General features: G+C 40.1%; 1 protein-coding gene across 1 annotated transcript in view; it reads left to right on the forward strand.

Moving 5' to 3' along the window:
• The first annotated feature begins 4622 nt into the window (after positions 1-4622).
• LOC110077687 (contactin-4) overlaps positions 4623-22522 on the forward strand; it is a 546252-nt gene continuing 528352 nt past the window's right edge. The window contains exon 1 of the mRNA XM_078385216.1: positions 4623-4654. The gene's annotated coding sequence lies outside the window, so the exon portion shown is untranslated. The remainder of the gene's footprint in view (positions 4655-22522) is intronic.

Below are 22522 nucleotides of genomic sequence, written 5' to 3' on the forward strand. Positions count from 1 at the left end.
AGGAGGACCAGCAGGGACACTTTTCCCCTGTCGGCCTCCCTCAATAGGTCATCGCACAGGGTGACCAATGCCGTTTCTGTACCGTGGCGCAGCCTGAAGCCCGACTGAAATGGATCCAGGGCATCTGTTTCGTCCAGGAGCACCTGAAGCTGATCGGTCACCACCCTCTCAACTACCTTGCTTAAGAAAGAAACATTGGCGACGGGCCTATAATTGCCAATTTCGTCCACCGCCAAACTTGGTTTCTTCCTAATGGGCCTAATGAGTGTCTCCTTGAGGGCAGATGGAAATCTGCCCTCCAGGAAAGATTCATTAATTATTGCAGTGGCCCATTCCGTTGTTGTAGGCCTGGCCGCTTTGATTAGCCAGGCCGGGCAAGGGTCAAGGGAGGAGGTGGTGGCACGACAGCGATCAAGCGCTCTGGCCACAGTGTCAGGCGTGACAGGCTGAAAGGAATCAAAAGCCACCGGGCAAGACGGAGCGCTGGGCATCTCAGCTCGACTCACTGTGTTCAAAAAAAGGAGAGAGGTCCCAGCGGATGGCCTCCACTTTAGCTTTAAAAATGCTGTAAATTGGTTCTGTGAAAGACTCGGGGGAGGCCCATTACCCAGGCCAATTCCGGATAGGTCGCGTACTATACGAAATAATTCCGCCTGCTGGTTGGAGGCTTCGCTTATCCGGTTAGCGAAGTAAGTTCGACTGGCAGCCTTTACCTTGGCGAGGTAAAGGTTAGTAGCGACCTTGACAGCTATCCGATTAAAATCCGTTGGGTCCTTTCTCCATTTGCACTCTAGCCGTCTCCTGACCCGTTTCAACGCCCGGAGATCCTGATTAAACCAGGGCGCCGGGCGGTCTCTGTAGCGGAGAGGGCGTTTAGGAGCGATCGTGCCTACGGCCCTAGCTGCTGCAGCAAAACAGCCGTCAACCAGGGCCTCGACAGGAGCGCCAGCCAGGTCAGCCGGTACACCTCTCATGGTTTCCTGGAATCCAATCGGATCCAGTAACCTTCGCTGCATCTGAAGGGAGAAACAACAGCACTTTCTGCCCTGGTTCTAAAGTCATGGGTTTCACTTTTTTGTCCTACCTTTCCTTTTGTGTACTTTGTGCTTGTCTTAATGCCTGCCTCACTAACACATACACATTTTCTAGATGCTCTCGCATCTCTAGGACCCGTTGTGCCACTGTGGGATCAACTGAGTTCCTGGGGGAGGTTTCACTTGTGTTTTTTAAGCATTGCTCACATGATTGACAATATTTCTCCACCTCCTTTCTCGAATTGGGCCAGAAAAACCTTTGCCTTATTCAGGCCAATGTTTTGTCTACTGCCAAATGCCCAGCTACTGAGATATCATGGGCTAATTTCATTACTGTGGGTCTTAATTTAGTAGGAACTACCAATAATTCCATTTCTTGTAATTCCTTTCCCTTATAATACAGCAGCCCCGCCTGTATTCCCCATTTCCTGGCACTGCAGTCTGTAACATCCTCTATAAGTCTGGATTGTATTGTTGCCAGGCTATAATTTATCTTTTAGACACTCCTTGGATATCTTTGGTCCCAGCTAATCCTTCATTGGTTATGGGCCTCCTCACCTCTACCAATTGTTCAACTCCTTCCCAACTGGTCATCAACTGGCAACATACAAATATGGTTGTGTGGGTGAGAGACACAAAGTTTTAGAAGGTACAAATTGCTGAGCAGTAAGCTCGTTTCAGAATCATGTACTTCCAGGTATATTCATACAGGATCACCACTTAAATCATAATAATTTATTATTAGTGATGCCCCCTTTAACACCTTTTCAGTTAAAAAAAATGTTTTACTGATGTGGAACTGCATGATTTTTCTGCTACAAATATTTCAAAAAATTGAGATTTTGTAAATTATAAATAATCCATGCTACTGTGTTTCCTGGAAATAGTAGATATTTTCTGTTTGGTCCACATGTTCACCTAGTTTTAATTATGTCTGACCTAGATACATCAAGTGGAAAAGAGCAGCTGGTCCCCACACATCCTAGCTTCAGTTATTGCTCTGAAGTCTACTTTCCACTGCTAACCTATTTTTGTGGCATGCAGATGTGAGCTAGAAATATTTGCTAGACAAACTACTTCGGCATAGACATTACACTGAAAAATAAAAATAAATAGCCGTTATCACTTTCCATGCAAATGAATTTTTACACATACTGAACAATTAATGTTCACACAAAGCTGTTTCTGAGTACAGTGTTTTAAAGTACATGGCCACAGTTCAGCCAAGCAGCCTGGAGCTCAAAATGCAGTTTGTATTTCTAACTGTAGAAAAGGAACGGTATTCATATGCTCATAGATTTTTTGGATTTAAAATGCTTAACAGTCTGTGACAAAGGTTCTTCTGTGAATAGCTGTTAAATCTTTCAATGAGTTTCTCCCATCAAGGTTACTAATACCCTACTGAGGTGTTATTCAATGTTGGATGGTCCTTCCTGAGGTGTTCTCACCTAGTGTAGCAATGCATTCATATAAAATGCTTTAAATTGCTCTTGTAATTCTATTTCAGTCTCATGTACTTGGGGACATTTTACTTATTTATATGTGTGCCCCAAAAATGTAAATAAGTTTTCTTTTATAAATCTGACTATCGACATACTCATTTTCTTACTCTAGAGAGAAATGGACTCAGAAAAGGAGAGCCAATTGTGTAAGCTTTAATAATAGCAGTTGGGAACTGGAAACATGCCCTGGTGGTACACATCATTAAAAAGCAAACAAATAAATAAACATACAGGAAAATGGGTCTAGCAGAACATGCAAGTAAACAGACTGGTAGACATAGCAGTTTCATTTAAATTGCTGTTTCCTGTATTATGCTGCAATAACTTAATTTAGAAGTTTGCACAGAGCTGGCTTAGTAAAGAAAATAATCCTTGTATAAGAAATTCCACAGTTCAAAAATGAGGAGGAAAAAGGAATCAGAGTCAATGTGACTAGGCAATTCAGAGCTGACACTGAATTTTAGTTATATATCATTCAGTTTTGAAAGGGAGTAATGAGGTCAATACGATCTTGTCAAGGAATGAAACTGAAAAGACTTCAGTGAAATTAGTGCAACATCATTCACACCTCTGTACAAGCAAATGGTATTTGGCAGCTGTTTAAACTACTTATTAAAAAAAGAACACCTAGCTCTGCCAGAAATCTCAAGTAGCAGTTATGTATTAGGGTGAGGTATCACCAGAGCTTAGAATGTTGCTTTTTTTAAAAAAAGTAATTCCATTACTACCTACTTGGTATTCTGGGTCCCAGGAGCATAGCCATATTGTTATGCAACTAGGCCATTATGTTTATTCTTCTGAAAGGTAACTTCCTAAGTTTTGCTAACTGTTCATATTGTGTACTTGTGTCTTAAATGGATTTGGGGATACAGTGGTAAATGCTTCATGGATTTGTAGAATATCAGGGTATCAAGTAAAACCAAACGCATTAAATATTAAGAATTTAGAAAGTGCAGATTTTAGAGTTTCAGGAAATATAATTTCCAGAAGCAAAATGACCAGGATGTGTTACTTTAGCCTCTCCAAAATTGGGCACTGCTTGCTTGTAGAAAGCACAGAGCATGTATATCACTACATGAACCATTGCTTGATAAATGCTTGTTTTTACTACCATAGGCAGACTGCTGAAATAGTAGGGGGCTCACTAGACAGTTGATATGTCACAGCACATGACTATTATACTGAGCACAACCTATCACTTGTACTATGTTACATACTAGATTCTATGCAGTGTGAAGTGCAACACCAGTAGCCATCATTTTACAGCAGCTGAGTCATCTCATGAATTCTAGTACTAAATGTAGTCAGTTTCAACAAATTCCCCAAGATGGAGTGTTCTTTCACTTTAAGTAGTGAATCTTGCAAACAAATGAAAGTAGCAAGTGCTGGAGGTTTGGCTGATTGTAAAGAGAGCTGTGACTGATCCATCTGGTGTTCCACAGTCTTAAATGAGCCATCATCCTAAAATTTGGATAATTTGTATAATTTCATGAACAGAACGCAGATTTGCAGCAAATCAGCACTATCATGTAAACATGGACAATCTTGTACAAAACATGTTGTTTCTCATATTCACAGGTAAAGAGAAGGATACAGCAGTTTCTCATTCTTGCATTCCAGGATGAGTCAAGGAAGGATTAACGGCCATTCTCAGAAGCATTTCTGCTTATGGGTCACGCTTTTGTTATGCTGCAGTTGACTCCAAACTGGCCACGTCAGTTTTGTCCTATTTGCTTCTTGAACTGACATTGTTTATTGCTGTCATACATTTGGCTGTCCCTCCTTTCCTGAGAAGGATGCAGAGTATAACATTACTGCTGTTACTAAAATGGAAAAATGTACCGCTGTAGTGCTTGAGTTCCAGATACTCTATCCAGTGGTTTTTACATGCAGCTGATAAAGATTTTTTTTTCCTGATAGCTTTGCTATCTGATAGGTTCTAAATGGAGTGCATAGTTCACTATCTGAGCATCTGTAATATAAATACCTAGTTGTGCCTTAATGTAGATCTCATTAATAGGCTGCTCCACACTGGATACATGTCCTTATTTGTTTTTCTTTTTTCTTTCTTTCTTTTGCCATTTAGACCAACACACACACTTCCTAATGGTGCTATGGGTATGTACTGGTTCAGACTTTTTTCTTTGTAAGATGGTGTCTGCCTGTGGGGGAATCAAACCTACTGCCCCTTTTCTCCTTATGTACAAAGATTTGTATTTGATTTTCTGGAAAATAAAAAGAAGAGAATTGTTTTGTATTGTGAGATCAAAGACCTGAACTGTGCCCCAAAAAGACCTTCCTCTGTTTAACAATTGTGGCATTTATATGTGCTGTTTGACTAAGCTGTCTGATATTGCAGCACAGGTCTTTCGGCAGATTGAAATACATTTAGTAACAGAAATACATTCCTAGGGACCTTTAAATTGTTAACATCCATTAACAGTTATAGGTGCACATTCATGAATTTTTTTCTTCTTCTTTTCTTGTCTTTAGTCTTCCTAATTGCTTCATAATTCTTGATACTTTTCTTATATGTGATGCTGGAAGTGTAATCAGGTCCATCACTGCTTATATAGACTTCATTTATAGCCGTTAGACAATTTATTGAATGAGCTCACAGTTTATAAAAGGTGGAAAGGCCTAATCTGTCAGAGTGAAGTAGTTGTCTCTGATGGCAGATCTGGCGTGGCGTGAGGTAGGGTCGAGGGACCACTGACAGCAGCTCTTTTGAGTGTTCTCATTTGTTCAAGGGCAGACAGTATTGTCAGGTCAGGGATTCTGATGCCTGAACATGTCCCTAAGAGCTCTACAAAACTTTATAGACATCTAGGGAAAAATGAGAAGCCTGTGTTTGTCACTGCCGGGTAGGTGGGGCTCGTCAGCCCTGGAAGGCAGCCCATCTAGGAGAAGGAAAACTCCGAATTTAAACCTCCACTGCCTTGTGGCTATATCCACTCATGGAAAGGGCTTCAGGAGATAACCTCGAGGCAAAATCCGGAGCTGGAGTCCCGGAGGCACTTTGTGTCACTCTGCCAACTCCTGCGACGTTGCTGGAACCAGTTGTATTGGCTCTTGCCTCTCCACTGGACCATTTCAGCGACGTGGAGAGGGGGGATTTGCTGCTTGGGTAACAGCCTATCCTCCATATTATTTTACCCAGGCTTCGTGCTCTGGAGAGGACACTCCAGCTTCGCATACAGCGTCGAAACAACACGGGAAGTAGCAGTTACCGGTTATAAGTCTTTGCTCAATTGGCGTAGAGCAGGACGCCAGGGGCTACTTCTGATGGTGGGAGAGGTCATTGCACCTCACTAGGTAGATACCGCCCGCCTTAAGCTGGGCAGCCCCCAGCCAGTAAGGTGCTACCTCGCCACGGTCTGTTAACTCCACGGGGTGCGTGGGGTTTAGGGTCAAACCCGACAAGCAGATCGATAACTGTGCACCATGCAACAATCGTAAGAAAACTTCTGCCCTAAAGCTGGGCACCTGGAATGTACGGACAATGACCCCTGGCTTTCCTGACTACGGCTTTCCTAACGACCTGCAAGAAATAGATGATGTGCGCAAGACAGCTGTCATTGACATGGAACTGAGTAGACTGCAGATGGACATTGTTGCCTTACAAGAGACAAGACTGCCAGACTCTGGATCTGTCAAAGAAAAAAACTTCTCATTCTTCTGGCAGGGAAAACCATCGAATGAGACCAGGGAATATGGTGTTGGCTTTGCAGTCAAAAATACTCTTCTGAGATGCATTGTTCCACCTACTGTGGGGAGTGAAAGAATCCTGTCTCTGCAGCTCCACTCATCAGCAGGACCAGTAACCCTCATTAGCGCATATGCACCAACACTGTCATCCACTCCAGAAGTGAAAGACAAATTCTACGACGACCTGGCAGCTACTATCAAAAAAGTCCCTGAAAGAGAGGCACTGTTCATTCTTGGAGAATTTAACGCTAGAGTTGGTGCTGATCATAATTCTTGGCCCACTTGTCTAGGCCGTTTTGGCATTGGAAAGATGAATGAAAATGGCCAACGCTTGCTGGAGTTTTGCTGCTATTATGGTCTTTGTGTCAGCAACACATTCTTTAACACGAAGCTGCAACACAGAGTTTCCTGGAGGCATCCAAGATCCAAGCATTGGCATCAGCTTGATCTAATCCTCACTAGACGTTCCAGCCTTCCTAGTATTACGATCACACGCAGTTACCAGAGTGCTGATTGTGATACTGATCACTCCCTGGTGTGTAGTAGAGTAAAACTACGAACAAAGAGAGTATATCACACGAAAAAGGAAGGAAGACCACGTATTGACATCAGCAAGACTTGCGATGAAAGAAAAGTGAAGGAATTTACCCAAGCACTTGAGGAAGCCCTTCCAGGTCCGGCTGATGCAAATGCATCTGAACGATGGGAACACTTCAAGAACATTGTCTATAACACCGCCTTGTCCACCTATGGCAAGAAGACCAAAAAGATGGCTGACTGGTTCGAAGCCCATTCAGAGGAGTTAATGCCAGCCATCGAGGATAAGAGAAGAGCTCTAGCAGCATACAAAGCCTGTCCTAGCGAGTACAACTTGCAAGCTCTTCGAGCTGCTCGCAGTCAAGCCCAACAGGCTGCCAGGAGATGCTCCAATGATTATTGGCTCCAGCTCTGCTCTCAGATACAGTTAGCAGCGGACACAAGTAACATCAAAGGAATGTATGACGGTATCAAGCAGGCCTTAGGTCCAATACAGAAGAAATCTGCTCCCCTGAAGTCTGCTACAGGTGTGCTCATCCAGGACCGAGCACAGCAGATGGAACGCTGGGTACAGCACTACTCTGAGCTATATTCCAGAGAGAATGTAGTAACCGAAGAAGCATTAAATAACATCGAGTGCCTGCCTGTCTTGGAAGAGCTGGACAACGAACCAACCCTAGCAGAAATAAAAGCGGCCTTGGACTCCCTCGCCTCCGGCAAGGCACCTGGAAAGGATAACATCCCTGCTGAAGTGCTGAAATGCGGTAAGGAGATCATCACCACCGAACTGTATGAAGTCTCTTGTCTCTGCTGGAGGGAAGGTGGAGTACCACAGGACATGAAGGATGCAAACATCGTCACATTGTACAAGAACAAAGGAGACAGGGGTGACTGCAATAACTACCGTGGCATCTCTCTTCTTAGTGTGGTAGGGAAGCTGCTTGCCCGTGTTGTGCTGAAGAGGCTCCAGGTGCTTGCAGATAGAGTCTATCCAGAGTCACAGTGCGGATTTCGAGCTAATAGATCCACCACTGACATGGTATTCTCCCTCCGACAGCTGCAGGAGAAATGTAGGGAACAACAACAGCCACTCTTAGTGGCCTTCATAGACCTTACAAAAGCATTCGATCTGGTTAGCAGGGATGGCCTTTTTAAAATACTTCACAAGATTGGATGTCCACCGCGTCTCCTTAACATCATCAGATCTTTCCATGAGGGAATGAAAGGCACTGTAGTTTTTGACGGCTCAACATCAGACCCCTTTGACATCCAAAGCGGAGTGAAACAGGGCTGTGTCCTCGCACCAACACTTTTTGGGATCTTTTTTGCTGTCATGCTGAAGCATGCCTTTGGAGCTGCAACCGAGGGCGTCTATCTCCGGACTAGATCAGATGGAAAGCTCTTTAATCTCTCTAGATTGAGAGCGAAGACCAAAGTCCAACTGAAATGCATGCGGGACTTCCTCTTCGCAGATGATGCAGCCATTGTTGCCCACTCTGCTGAAGACCTCCAACAACTCATGAATCATTTCAGCAAGGCCTGCCAAGACTTTGGACTAACAATCAGCCTGAAGAAAACACAAGTCATGGGCCAGGGCGTGGACTCACCTCCCTCTATTACCATCTCCACACAAGAATTGGAGGTTGTTCATGACTTTGTGTACCTCGGCTCAACCATCTCTGACACCCTCTCTCTAGATGTCGAGCTGGATAAACGCATTGGGAAAGCAGCCACCATGTTCTCTAGACTCACAAAGAGAGTATGGCTCAATAAGAAGCTGACGACACATACGAAGATTCAGGTTTATAGAGCCTGTGTTCTAAGCACACTCTTGTACTGCAGTGAGTCCTGGACCCTTTGTGCATGGCAGGAGAGGAAGCTGAACACCTTCCATATGCGTTGCCTCCGACGGATTTTTGGCATCACCTGGCAGGACAAAGTTCCAAACAGAGCAGTCCTAGAACAAGCTGGAATTTTCAGCATGAATACATTACTGAAACAGCGACGCCTACGTTGGCTTGGGCACATCGTGAGAATGGCTGATGGTCGGATTCCAAAGGATCTCCTCTATGGAGAATTAGTGCAGGGAAAGCGCCCCAGAGGGAGACCACAGCTGCGATACAAGGACATCTGCAAGCGAGATCTGAAGGCCTTAGGAATAGACCTCAACAGATGGGAAACCCTGACATCTGACCGTTCAGCCTGGAGGCAGGCAGTGCATCACGGCCTCTCCCAATTTGAAGAGACTCTTGCCCAGCAGGCCGAGGCAAAGAGGAAGTCACATAAGCAGCAAAACCAGGGAGCCGGACAGGGGACAGACTGGGTTTGTCTTCAGTGTGGAAGGGACTGTCACTCTCGAATTGGCCTTCTCAGCCACACTAGGCGCTGTTCCAAGCCCTCCATACAGAGCACGCTACCATAGTCTTTCGAGACTTAAGGATGCCTAAAGTGTTTGTCACTGCTGGCATTTATTTCAATTAAGAGTTAATTCCAGAATGAAACCAGACAGTCATTTCCAACCATGTCAGTATTCATCTCAGTATCATGGTACAGTATACAGTAAGTGTTTCCATTGTTGCAATGGTTCCAGGCAACATGAACTTATTGAATTCTACAAGCTTTATTTCTACATTGTTTCTATAGTCCATAAGCACAAGATAATTCAAAAAGTAACAAGTGAACATGTACTGAAAACATTCTTACAATTATAAAAACTGTAGGCACAAAAATATATGAAAACTAATGTTGCAAAGTCAGAATTCAGTGCAAGATACAGTATAAATATATTTTAAAACTTAAAAAAAGAACAATGAGAATATTTCAATTATGTTCTAAAAAGGCAAGAGTTTATAGCCCAATAAGGCATATGTCAAAAAGTAAGGACAATATTAAAATTATCAGAAAAGTAAAATATATTAATTAGCCTTTTAGCATATCTAGACAAACACAAAAATTATTAAAATTTAATAAATTATATTATCACCAAGCCAGAACCTTGTGTTATTTTGCAGCTATGGAGGGAAATCCATGTTGAGCTTTGTTGATGGCATTTCAAAAAGGAAGTTGCTCTACTGCTACATGATTGCTGCTCTTTGTCTTGTGCCCAAAGTGGTTTGGAGTTGTGTTGGGTCCTGGAGATCCAAGAATTTTTTTTCAATAATAATCTCAATTATTTCTGCCGTTTGTCACTCAAGAGTTCTGTAACAATATTTGGCAAGCTGCCACCATGACTATAACACCGTTGCTTCAGCTAAAAGTCTGCAAAGCTTAAGGGAATAAAGGCGTGTTAAACGAGGACCCTGGAATGCCAGAATGTTGTAGCTCCAAGGTACTGGGAACTATAAAGAGTGCAAGCTTTAAAGAGTGCAAGTTACAGGACCTGTGAACACTATATTTACAAATTGTGATATGAACACGTTCAGCTGCCAGCAGTGTTATTGTCCCATAGCCCTGCTGAGCTGGAGAGCTAGCTAATTTTTCCTATATAGAAACATAGTCTGCTTGTAGAGGCTGAGGGCAGAGGGCATGATGATTCATATTTGCAAACTTTTTGCTTGAAATTTGGGCGTTGTGTGACAAATGATTCATGAGAATCAATGTCCATCTGATTGTTGTGCCTTTCATTGTTGCCTTGGAGGAGGAGTTTTTCTTCCTTAGCATTGATGGAATTCCTCACAGGGGCCCCAGGAGGATGCTTCCTTCTGTCCAGATTTCCTAGTTTGGAAAAAATGTTCGGTGTTGTAAACAGATTATGCAGATAGTTGACAGATTTGAGGTGGGATAAAGACAGATATTGCACCAGAAGAGTGCCTCTGTCCTACACTGTCATTCACCTGTCCACACACAATATAATCCTGAAATTATTATATTAGTCTCAGTAAGGCAACTTTAGAAGCCTAAAAGCTCTAGTGAATTGTTTTTAAAACAGATCAGATTTATGGATTATTTTTATAGTTATTAAATATGGATCATATTAGTTGCATAGTACAAAACTGTTACGTTTATAGTCCTTGATAGTGCATAGTGCATCTCCCTCATTATTTTAATTTGTAGTTTAACAATCAAACTCTAGATAAATAAAAGATACAATCCATTAAATTACTGATTTTGTACACAATCCTGTGCAAAGTTAGGAACATCACTTTGAAGGAAATAACTTAAGTAGCATTATTTATTTGATTGGCTGACAATATTTTGTTATCACCCATGCAAATTGGATTGATTTATCCGTGTTATGCAGTCTTTCACGATGAAAGAACAGAATGAAATGTTTGGTTACATTGATAGAAAAATTGGTCAGAATTCTATTGGGGATTTATGCCTGTGTAAATATAATTGTGTGAATTGCAATAGTTGATGAGTTGCCACTCACATTCCTCATCACATATCAGGTTATGTGACTGCCATGTAGTCAGGAATGGGAGTGGAATCTCATTAATTGCTGACAACTCCTCTCCATGATTTATGCAATTATGTTTGATGTCAGCATATATGTCTAATAGGATTCTGGTCTATTTCACTTAATTAATGACCAAAATCTTCCTGTGACTGCCTGTCACTGGTTCTATCAGATTGCCCCTAATTAAAAAAAGTTCCTTTTTTAATCTTGAGTTGTGCACAACTTCATAGCATTGTGCATGCATTGCTTTGACCCCAAAATAATAATAAAAAACAAATTCTTTAATAAGCAGCAATCTGCCACAGCCAGTGACATGACTGTTGTTGTGTAGATGGATCTCTACAAAAGGATGTTACTATATATGTATAGAAATAATATGTACATACAGTTAGGGGTATGTATGTATGCTGTGAACAGAGTTCTATGTTTGATTTCAGTAGTACATATTTAACTAGTTGACACAGTCTGTTATTGTGAAATTTTCATTTGATGCTGATGAAGGGCCTGTAATCAAGACTTTATTTTTGTGCACACAGCAGGTCATTTGTATGGACAGTGTTCAGTATAAGTCAGTCTTTTTATTTCATGAAATACAAATCCTGTTCTCTCATAGAAATGCTTATTCCAGTGAAGTAAGGAAGGGGATGGTTCTCACCATCAGTACCTTCTATATCCTCTTAATAACATAGGTTTGAGGGAACTGCAAAGCATTTATTTGAAGGTCAGATAAGGTCTGCAGTGGGAGAAGATAAGAATGTTCTTTTATGCCAGAGAATTTTCGTCCACGATGTTGGATATTACCTTTAACTGCTATTATTCCTAATTAGAGAGGTTTTGTTTGTGCTAAATCCTTGAATATTTTGTTAAACAGTGGCTATTGCAAAACATGCAAATTCTCATAATTTATTTAGGCTTTGGGACCAAATTATTTTATATATTCTTCCACATACTGTAGTAGCAACAAAAATGCCTCACATTAATTTTTGTGAAAAGTCACTTTGTGTGACTGAAAGCTCTTTCTTTGCTAAGAGGTTCAATTTTAAATCCAAGTTTTAAATCTAACTTCTTCCCTCTTTTCTCCATTTGCTCCACATAAGTAGGTGGAAAAGAGGGTAGTGTTGAGAGGAACTAGTAATAGTGGTTGTATCCTTCTGGGCTGCAATTTGGTCCCATACATTATTAATTATTTGACCAGCATCGCATCAGTTCCTCAGAACTCAATATGAATGTAAAAGGCTCACCTTATCAGTCATAATCTAAGAAGCAGCAGTAATGCAATTCTCACCATTTAGCACTTTGTGGCATGTTGAGAAAGGAATAGGATATTCATCCGCTAAACTTTCTGAAATGTAACACAAAGTAAGGAAGTATTTTTTCCTCTCATCTGCGAAAAGCTGTAAAAAGAGATGATTTTGCATTGGTTTCACCAGTGTTTTTAAAGGGCGGATTTTCTTCAATTTGGGGAGAAGGCTAGCATAAAGGAATGAGTGAGAGACCACATGAAGAACAGGTCTGAAAGCAATAAATAAAAAGTGTCTTTCAGCATAGCTCTTATGAAGAGCCAGAGAGGAAGTAACCTATGAGAACTCCGAACATGGACACTGCAAATGTTCAGTCAAAGGTACTGTAAGGACCCCTTTTATCTGTGTGAGATTTAATTAATTTTTCATTCTGAATACCTAATGTAGAGTTATTTAAATTTGTTGCACCTGATTATTTAAGTAATCAGGATAAATACCAGCTGGCTAGATTTCTTTCCTTTGACTTTTCTCAGCTTTTACTTACAAAATGTGTCAGAATCAAACACTGGGTCTTGTATTATTTGAGCATGTCCCATGAAATGTGGTGCTTGTTTTAGGTCTTTCACTCTCTTTCTAGAAACTATTGTGAGAAAGCTGCAGTAAACAAATGTTTTTCTGGTTAGACCTACTTTTGAACAGAGATGCTCAAATTAAAAGACTGCTCAAAAAAATAAATCCAAGCAAAATTAAAAAGAACATTATGCACAGGAGGGCATTGCATGAAAACAGAACTTGAATAGCATAGCCAGAAGTTGGAATAATCCATTCTCTTTTGAAGAAAAACAAAAACAAACCAAAAACCTATTTTCTTTAATACATTTTGCTTCCATAATATCAAAGCAAAATGTATAATTGTTTTTTAGGATTGTAAGCCCAAAATATTCAAAACCTATCAAGGGATGAGTTTATTTTTGAAAGAATTACTCTTTTGAAAGAGTCTGCGTTATTTTGTCTTCTAAGCTACTGGGGCACCCAGCACTGTACTTTTAGTCTTTTCTCTTCTTGTAGGCAAGGTAAAGTAGTCTTCTATGTTTGAAGAAAAGGTGAGATTACTGGAATCTTTTAATGTGCTTGGACATTGACAAAATAGTTGGCATTCCTGGTGTGCCGAACTGGAAGAAAAATATAGGTAGTTTCAGAACTGTATTTCAACGGGGAAAAGTTCTCTATTCATTGCTGACTTACCGTTTATTCACACCGCAGAAAGAACCAGTGTGATAAAATAACCTTTGGAATTTTTCTTCTGAAGATAATGACCCCATAAGGATGTTTCATTTTTTATGAAATCTTGTAAGATGGGGTTCAATTCTGTTGTGTACTTTGTAATATAGTATGGCACGGGTAATCAGAAAAGATTTCAGTCAGGAACCTATTCCCAGTTTACATCATGGTGACTCTAGTTTAATTGTTCCATGCATGCTTTAAAAGGGTTTGTATGTCTCGTTAAACAGATCTTTTTTCCTGTGTCACTTGACAGTGCTTTGACCTTAGCTTAACACTGCAACTGAAGGGACGATCCCTCAGACAGTACCTAGAAAAGATTGCAGCTTAGACTTAGTGTTATGTCTCTAATTATATTGCTTAAAAACTGTATAGACCCTATGAACTTACCAGACTTTTAGGGTGCTTAGAAGGACATTTTTGTACATTATTTTAAGGACATTTCTATAATAGATGCCATTTAAATAGCTCTGTTGAACCATTGGAACGAATGTTAGATAATTACAGGAGTTGTTGGTAAACTTTAATAAATTATATGGACAGAAATATATGTAGCATTTTTGGCAACTATCTCATTCATTGTGCTTAAAGATATATTTGCAGGAATCCAAGAATTATTTTCGTTCATGGGAGCGTCTTGCTCTCATACCTTGTGATTTTGCAGCTTGATGGGGAGCGTGCAAAGACCTCATGTGGAAGCAGAGCACCATACCTGTAGAGGAATTTTTTAGACTTGTCTTTAAAAATATGAATGTATTCGATTTCTGTATAATGCTGAGACTGACGTCAACTGAGATCCGTAGTTTATGATTCTGAGCTTCCACTCTGAGTTTCATAGACTCGAAATGGACGTGGAAGAAAATGAAAGGTGACATGAAACAAATTGATTTGCTTATATATGTGCATATTTTCAAATATTCATCAGTATATTTCTATTGCTGTAAAAGATGGAAGAAAGTGAGATATTTGAAAATAGAAAGGTGCAATTTCCTTAAATTTTAAAGCCAATTTTAAAAAACAGTATACATTTTAAACATGCAATTAAGACTTTATAATGTATGTTAAAACATTTTCGATATAGTAGACAATAGTGTCTTTTAAAAATAGTTTTCAGTATGTTCCTTCGTCCCCTTAAAAAACGTCAGAACAAAATAAATAAATAAATCTGTTGCTCTCATTTTCCCCAGGCTGTCATGGGTCTGTTTCAGATACTTGATCATACAGAGTGCTTTCTCCTATGTTCTTCACAGACATCCACATTGTATTTCTGCACTATTTACCAGAATTTGTGCATTAGTTCAGTCCTGTATAGGTGTTTTTAAATCTTTGATCAAAGGGATTTGTAACCATATATATTTGCTGTGCATTATTTAATATCAATTATTATTCAGTAGTTGTAGAAGGGGTAGCCGTATTAGTCTGTGCAAGTATTATATGTGAAAACAGAGCAAAAATAAAAAGTAAAAAGAACAAAACAAAAACATAGCGGCACCTTCAAGATTGAATTTTATATATTTTTAATGTGAGCTTTTGTGGATAAGTTAGTCTTTAAGGTGCCACTACTTTTTATAAAAACTATTTTTTCACATGTAATTATTATTATCAGTGGATTATTCTTATTTTGATAATTTGCTATTACTGTTTGTACAAAGTGTATTGTTTGTGAGTCCTTTTATCCCAAATTATCTAGACATTTTTAAGGCAGTGGAAATAACACTTTAAAAAAATTCCCTGCACTTTTAGTCACAAATTCTGGGACTCATCCAAACTTGATCACTCTGAGAGGAAATCCATCAAAATCCACAAGATTTATGTTTTTTGTTGTTTAGTCATTAAGTCATGTCTGACTCTTCATGACCCCATGGACCAGAGCACACCAGGCCCCCCTGTCTTTCACTGCCTCCCAGAGTTGGGTCAAATTCATGTTGGTAGCTTTGATGACACTCTCCAACTATCTTGTCCTCTGTCATCCCCTTCTCCTCTTGCCCTCACACTTTCCAACATCAGGGTCTTTTCCAGGGAATCTTCTCATGAGACGGCCAAAGTATTGGAGCCTCAGCTTCAGGATCTGTCCTTCCAGTGAGCACTCAGAGTTGATTTCCTTCAAAATGGATAGGTGTGTTCTCTTTGAAGTCCAGGGGACTCTCAAGAGTCTCCTCCAGCACCACGGTTCAAAAGCATCAATTCTTCGGCGACCATCCTTCTTTATGGTCCAGCTCTCACTTCCATACATTGCTACTGGAAAAAGCATAGCTTTGACTATGTGGACCTTTGTCAGCAAGGTGATGTCTCTGCTTTTTAAGATGCTGCCTAGGTTTGTCATCGCTTTCCTCCCAAGAAGCAGCCATCTTTTAATTTTGTGGCTGCTGTCACCATCTGCAGTGATCATGGAGCCCAAGAAGTCACTGCCACTGCCTCCATATCTTCCCCTTCTATTTGCCAGGAGGTGATGGGACCAGTGACCATGATCTTAGTTTTTTTGATGCTGAGCTTCAGACCATTTTTTGCGCTCTCCTTTTTCAACCTCATTAAGAGGTTCTTTAATTCCTCCTCACTTTCTGCCATCAGAGTGGTATCATCTGCATATAGGAGGTTGTTGATATTTCTTCCGGTTTGGGATTCAGCCAGTCCTGCCTTTTGTATGATGTATCCTGCATATAAATTAAATAAGCAGGGAGACAATATACAGCCTTGTCGTACTCCTTTCCCAATTTTGAACCAATCAAGTGTTCCATAGCCAGTTCTAACTGTTGCTTTCTATCGCACATACAGATTTATGAGGAAATAGATAAGGTGGTCAGGTACCCCCATTTCTTTAAGAACTTGCCACAGTTTGCTGTGGTCCACACAGTCAAAGGCTTTTGCATAGTCAATAAAGCAGAAGTAGATGTTTTTATGAAACTCTCTGGTTTCTCTATAATCCAGCGCATGTTAGCAATTTGGGTTCTAGTTCCTCTGCCCCTTCAAAATCAAGCTTGTACTTCTAGGAGTTCTCGGTCCACATACTGCTGAAGCCTACCTTGGAGGATTTTGAGCATAACCTTGCTAGGGTGTGAAATGAGTGCAATTATATGGTAGTTGGAGCATTCTTTGGCACTGCCTTCTTTGGGATTGGGATGTAGACTGATCTTTTCCAATCCTCTGGCCACTGCTGAGTTTTCCAAATTTGCTGGCATATGGAGTGTAGCACTTTAACAGCGTCATCTTTTAAGATTTTAAATAGTTCAACTGGAATGCCATCACCTCCACTGGCCTTGTTGTTAGCCATGCTTTCTAAGGCCCACTTGACTTCACTCTCCAGCATGTCTGGCTTGAGGTCAGCAACCACACTATCTGGGTTGTCCGGGACATCCAGATCTTTCTTGTGTAATTCATCTGTGTATTCTTGCCACCTCTTCTTGATGTCTTCTGCTTCTGTGAAGTCCCTACCATTTTTGTCCTTTAACATGTTCATCTTTCTACACAATGTTCTCTTAATATCTCAAATTTTCTAGTACTGATCTCTGGCTTTTCCCTTTATATTATTTTCCTCTATATCTTTGCACTGTTCATTTAAGAAGGCCGCCTTGTCTCTCCTTGCCATTGGAAATCTATGAAAGTCTGTGTTCAGTTTTCTGTAACTTTCCCTGTCTGTTCTCTGCTATTTGTAAGGCCTCGTTGGACAGGCACTTTGTTTTCCTACATTTCCTTTTCTTTGGAATGGTTTTTGTTGCTGCCTCCAGTACAGTGTTACGAGCCTCCATCCATAGTTCTTCAGGCACTTTTTCCACCAAATCTAGTTCCTTAAATCTGTTATTCACTTTCTCGGTGTATTCATAAGGGATTTGGTTTAGATTATACCTGACTAGCCCAGTGGTTTTTCCTACCTTCTTCCTTTAGAGATTTATGTTAGACATAAGTAATTTGTGCAATTGATTTCATGGTCTTGACATTAGTCTTATATGACAAAGCCTGGTCTCACCCCACCGCTATACCCTTAAATGTCACACTGGGTGTCACTGAAATGTTTTATGAAATACATTTAAATGGATCAAGTAGAGAACATTTCTTATTTTTGTCTGTCACTTCTGAGGGAATATAAACAATACTGTATAATATTTTGGTCTGTGCTGGAACAAACATTTCTGTGGTCACTGAGTTGCTTTTTTCAACATTTATTTCATTGGTGAAACAGGTAGGTGAAAAACAGTTTTTTCTTAGCATTATCAACAAGCAGCACATATTGATGCATTTTACGTTACTTTGGACATATTATATTTCTCTAAGTTACAGCTCTGCACAATAAATTTACTCTTCTGTATGCTAGGTATCACAGTACAAGGTCCGCAATACTGTATTCAAAATATCCTGGTAATGGAGTCTATTAAGTGTTCTTCTGGATGCCTATAACCATTGTGATATTAAGACTAAGACAGGAATGCAGCATTAAAATTCGGGTACATTGGATAATTTATATACATCTAGAACTTTTCACTTTTACTGAAATATTTATAAATGGAAGTTTATATCTGTTAGATGATTTCGTTATGAGTGAGCTTCATTTAATCACCTCTGAGACCATACATTATGGAAATTTACAGTGCAAGATCTGGTTTTCAAGCTAAAGGTCTATATATTTTTCCTTCCATTTGCTTCAGATAGGAAATTTGATTCCTTGTCTTCTGGGTAGTCAGGGTAGACATTTGAAATGTTTTGCAGGTTTGTGGAAGGGACCTTTTAAAAAATAAACCTCCAGTACTCTTTTTGTACTTCTTGCACTTCTTTTGTACTATTTATAATATTTTTTGAAAAAGACTAATTGAATGGATTTCAATATTTTAATAATCTTTGTTTCTAATTTTGGTAGGATTGTGCAGTGCTTTGTGCAAAAATTATCTCTAACATCATCTAAACCTTACAAGAAGTATGGGCACAGATTATTTATTTATTTATTTATTTATTTATTTATTTATTTTATTTTATTTTATTTTATTTTATTTTATTTTATTTTATTTTATTTTATTTTATTTTATTTATATCCCGCCTATCTAGTCAATTAAGACTACTCTAGGCGGCTTGTCTCCTTCCAGTGTTTCTGACCTGAATGAGGGAATAGCTTGAACATGGACAATAACTTCCTAAATGAAGATATCAGCCTGTTACATCAAACAGCCCTTAATGGTTTGGGACCTCATTACTTATCACAGTGCTTCTCCCTCAGGCCCATGGGACCGTCATCTCCAAAGCTTTGATGCTGCAGGTGGCCCTCCTGAGGGAAGCCTGCAAGTCTATAACTACGAACTGGCCCTTCTCTGTGGTATCTGCCTTCCTATGGAATGTGTTGCTGGTGGAGGTGTGTTAGGCATTCTCTCAATACCAAAGATGGATATATATTTTTTTCAAAAAATTGTAATAGAAAATTCCTTTCATAAAATATTTCTAGTGTTTTGCACGATTTACTGTGATATAGATTTCCCAGATTTTCTTTATTATACATAAGAGGCATACCTCTTGGTAATTTTAAATTAGAAGAAAATCAGCCATGAATGGCACCATGGGGAGCTCTAGTCAGTTAATATTTTCATCATGAGAAAGCAATTTTGTAAGGCTGAAAAATAGTGATGTTTTCTTCCCTTTATGAGAAGAAAAAAAAACAGACTTGGGCTTTAGTCTCGAACAGAGCAAAGAACATATGCTTGATTGTAATCTAATGAGAACAAAGCAGCTGGCGGTGAGGTCTGAGACATGTCAGCTGTTTCTAACCACATCTGTACTGTCATAGTATTTTATTTTAAAGACATATTGCTGTAAAGAAGAGATATGCGGGGCCACCAGAGTAAAAATGAAGGACAGCTCTCACATTTGTGCAATGTTTTTTTCTCCTTCTGAACTCCTATCACCTCTTCAGCTGCAAAGTGTTTAAATGCAGGTGTAGTTTATGTTGTCATACAGAGAGAAACAAAATAGTAATGTTTTCCCATTTGGTTTGTTATGTAGATCAATGAAGAAATAATGTTTTAAAGATAATTGTAGAGTATCCTATAAACATTTAGTACATAATTACTTATATTCAAATACCATTCCAAGCTATAGAGATGGTTTTTCTGATATTATCTAATCTGGCTCTTTGTAGAGAGTGCTTTCCTATAAACATTCATTTTGCAAGTGAATTGAAAGAGGAACAGAGATGAAGTTTCTAGTTGCGATGTTCTGGTGGTTTAAACATTTTTGGAGTGAGGGAGGAACACACTTCCTCCAACTCAATAATCACTTGCAAGAGATCAAGTTTCCGATTAATCCTGATTGGCAGAATGGTGTCTGGACAAGAAGCACAATTTATGGGATAATTCATCTAGTTTACGGTTCCAAGCCCATAGAGGGCTGGCAAGTGACTATACTGTCCTCTGGCAGAATTTTCCCTAGACATCTGAACAGACAGATTAGATTTAGATTAGATTAGGCATCCTTCAGTCTTGAGAGACTATGGAAATGTGCTCTGAATAGAGGACTTGGAACATCGTCTAGTGTGGCTGAGGAGGCCAATTCGAGAGTGACAATCCCTTCCACACTGAAGACAAAAACAATCTGTCCCGTCCACCTCCCTTGATTTTGCTGCTTTCGTGACTGCCTCTTTGCCTCAGCCTGCTAGACAAGTGTCTCTTCAAAATGGGAGAGTCCACGAAGCACCGCCTGCCTCCAGGCTGAACGCTCGGATGTCAAGGTTTCCCATCTGTTGAGGTCCATTCCTAAGGATCCCGCTTGCAGATATCCTTGTATCACAGCTGTGGTCTCCCTCTGGGGCACTTTCCCTGCACTAGTTCTCCATACAGGAGATCTTTTGGAATCCGATCGTCAGCCATTCTCATGACATGCCAACGTAGACGCCGTTGTTTCATTAATGTATACGTGCTAAAAAATTCCAGCTCACTCTAGGACTACACTATTTTGAACTTTCCTCTCCTGCCATGCACAAAGGGTCCAGGATTCACTGCAGTAGAGGAGTGTGCTCAGGACACAAGCTCTACAGACCTGGATCTTGGTACATGCTGTCAGCTTCTTATTAAGCCATACTCTTTGTGAGTCTAGAGAGCAGACAAATTAATGATAATATATTAGAGACTTATGCAGAAGAAATCAGCTGAAATCCTGTACTTGTATTCCTATGAATAGGCTACACTGAACGTAATGCAATTTGTATCTGAGTAGACATGCATAGAATTGCACTATAGTTTATTTAAATGCTACTAATTGCAGAAGTACTGTTAACTGTATGGCAAAGATGCATAAATTCTGATAAACATCAACATGGTAAAATCGCCAAGCCAAGGAAGCGGTGCAACCCTATCTGAAATTTAAATGTAAATTTCTCCCATAAATTCAATTTAATCTGTGTTCTTCAGAATTTGCTACAATGAATTTCATAGTTTAGGGAAGTGCCTTGACTTGTATTGCTGCCCAGAATGCTAAAGAAATATGGACTTTATGCATCTGAAAATGTTATGTTCATTGCTAAAATGGGAGTACATGAGAAAATGAATGCATATTATCCAGCTGTAACTTTCTACATTTAAATGCAAAACAAAACAGGGAAATGAAATGCAGGTTTTAGTTTAATCAAGTTTCATGAGTCTTTGGGGAAGACAAGAAGTATCTGAAAAAGAGTCTATAGGATCTGCTAGGTTAAACAATGAATTTTGCAGACGGCTTAATATGAAGTGGAATATTCCATTTGGTTAGGGGAAAATAAATAAAGAGGGAATGTGTGTGCCATCCGTGTTTAATTTTAGCAGCAGAAAAGCATGGAACTACCAAAAGAATGAAACGTCTATTGGACATCTGTTAAACTACGTGATTGGTTGCTCCTATCTGTATCATTGGATTCATTTTTTAAAAAGATGTTTGCATGTCAAGTGGTTGGTGAATTAAAGAAGATTGTTATTCTTGCTGTTACGTAAAAGATCCTTAATCCACAGAAGCTGCTTTCATTTATTTATTTATTTATTTATTTATTTATTTATTTATTTATTTATTTATTTATTTATTTATTTATTTATTTTATATGCCGCACACACTACCCAAAGGTGTCTGGGCGGCTTACAGCATCCAAAATACAACAAAGATATGCAACAATTAAAATACAATTAAAATATATATAAAATTGCCATCGGACCCACAGCTAATATTATTTCAGTTATAAGCCTTCTGAAACAGGAAGGTTTTGACCTGGCGCCGAAATGTCATCAGTGTCAGCACCAGACGAATCTCAGTCGGGAGGGCATTCCATAGTCTGGGGGCAGCTGCCGAAAAGGCCCTTTGTCTACAAGCCTTCCCTCTTACCTCCTTGAGGGACGGCTCTTTCAAAAGGGCCCCCTGGCTAGATCTTAACTGCCGGGTAGACTCATATGGAAGGAGGCGGTCCTTCAGGTATCCAGGGCTCAAGCCGTTTAGGGCTTTATATGTCAAAACAAGCACTTTGAATTGGGCCCGGGCAGCAACTGGTAGCCAATGTAACTTATACAGAATCGGCTTGATATGTTCCCTGGCAGCCACACCACTCACCAGCCGCGCCGCTCGATTCTGGACCAGTTGCAGTCGCCGGACCGTCTTCAAAGGCAGCCCCACGTAAAGCGCATTGCAGTAATCTATACGGGATGTTACCAGTGCATGTGTAACTGTCATGAGACTCCGCTCGTCCAGGTAGGGCCGTAGCTGGTATAGTTTCCGCAGCTGGAGGAAGGCGCCCCTGGCCACCGAGTCCACCTGGGCTTCCAGTGTTAGACTGGGGTCCAGGAGCACCCCCAAGCTGCGGACCCTGTCCGTTAGGGGGAGTGTAACCCCATT

This window comes from Pogona vitticeps, chromosome 2 (assembly GCF_051106095.1).
Source record: "Pogona vitticeps strain Pit_001003342236 chromosome 2, PviZW2.1, whole genome shotgun sequence".
Classification (NCBI taxonomy): domain Eukaryota; kingdom Metazoa; phylum Chordata; class Lepidosauria; order Squamata; family Agamidae; genus Pogona; species Pogona vitticeps.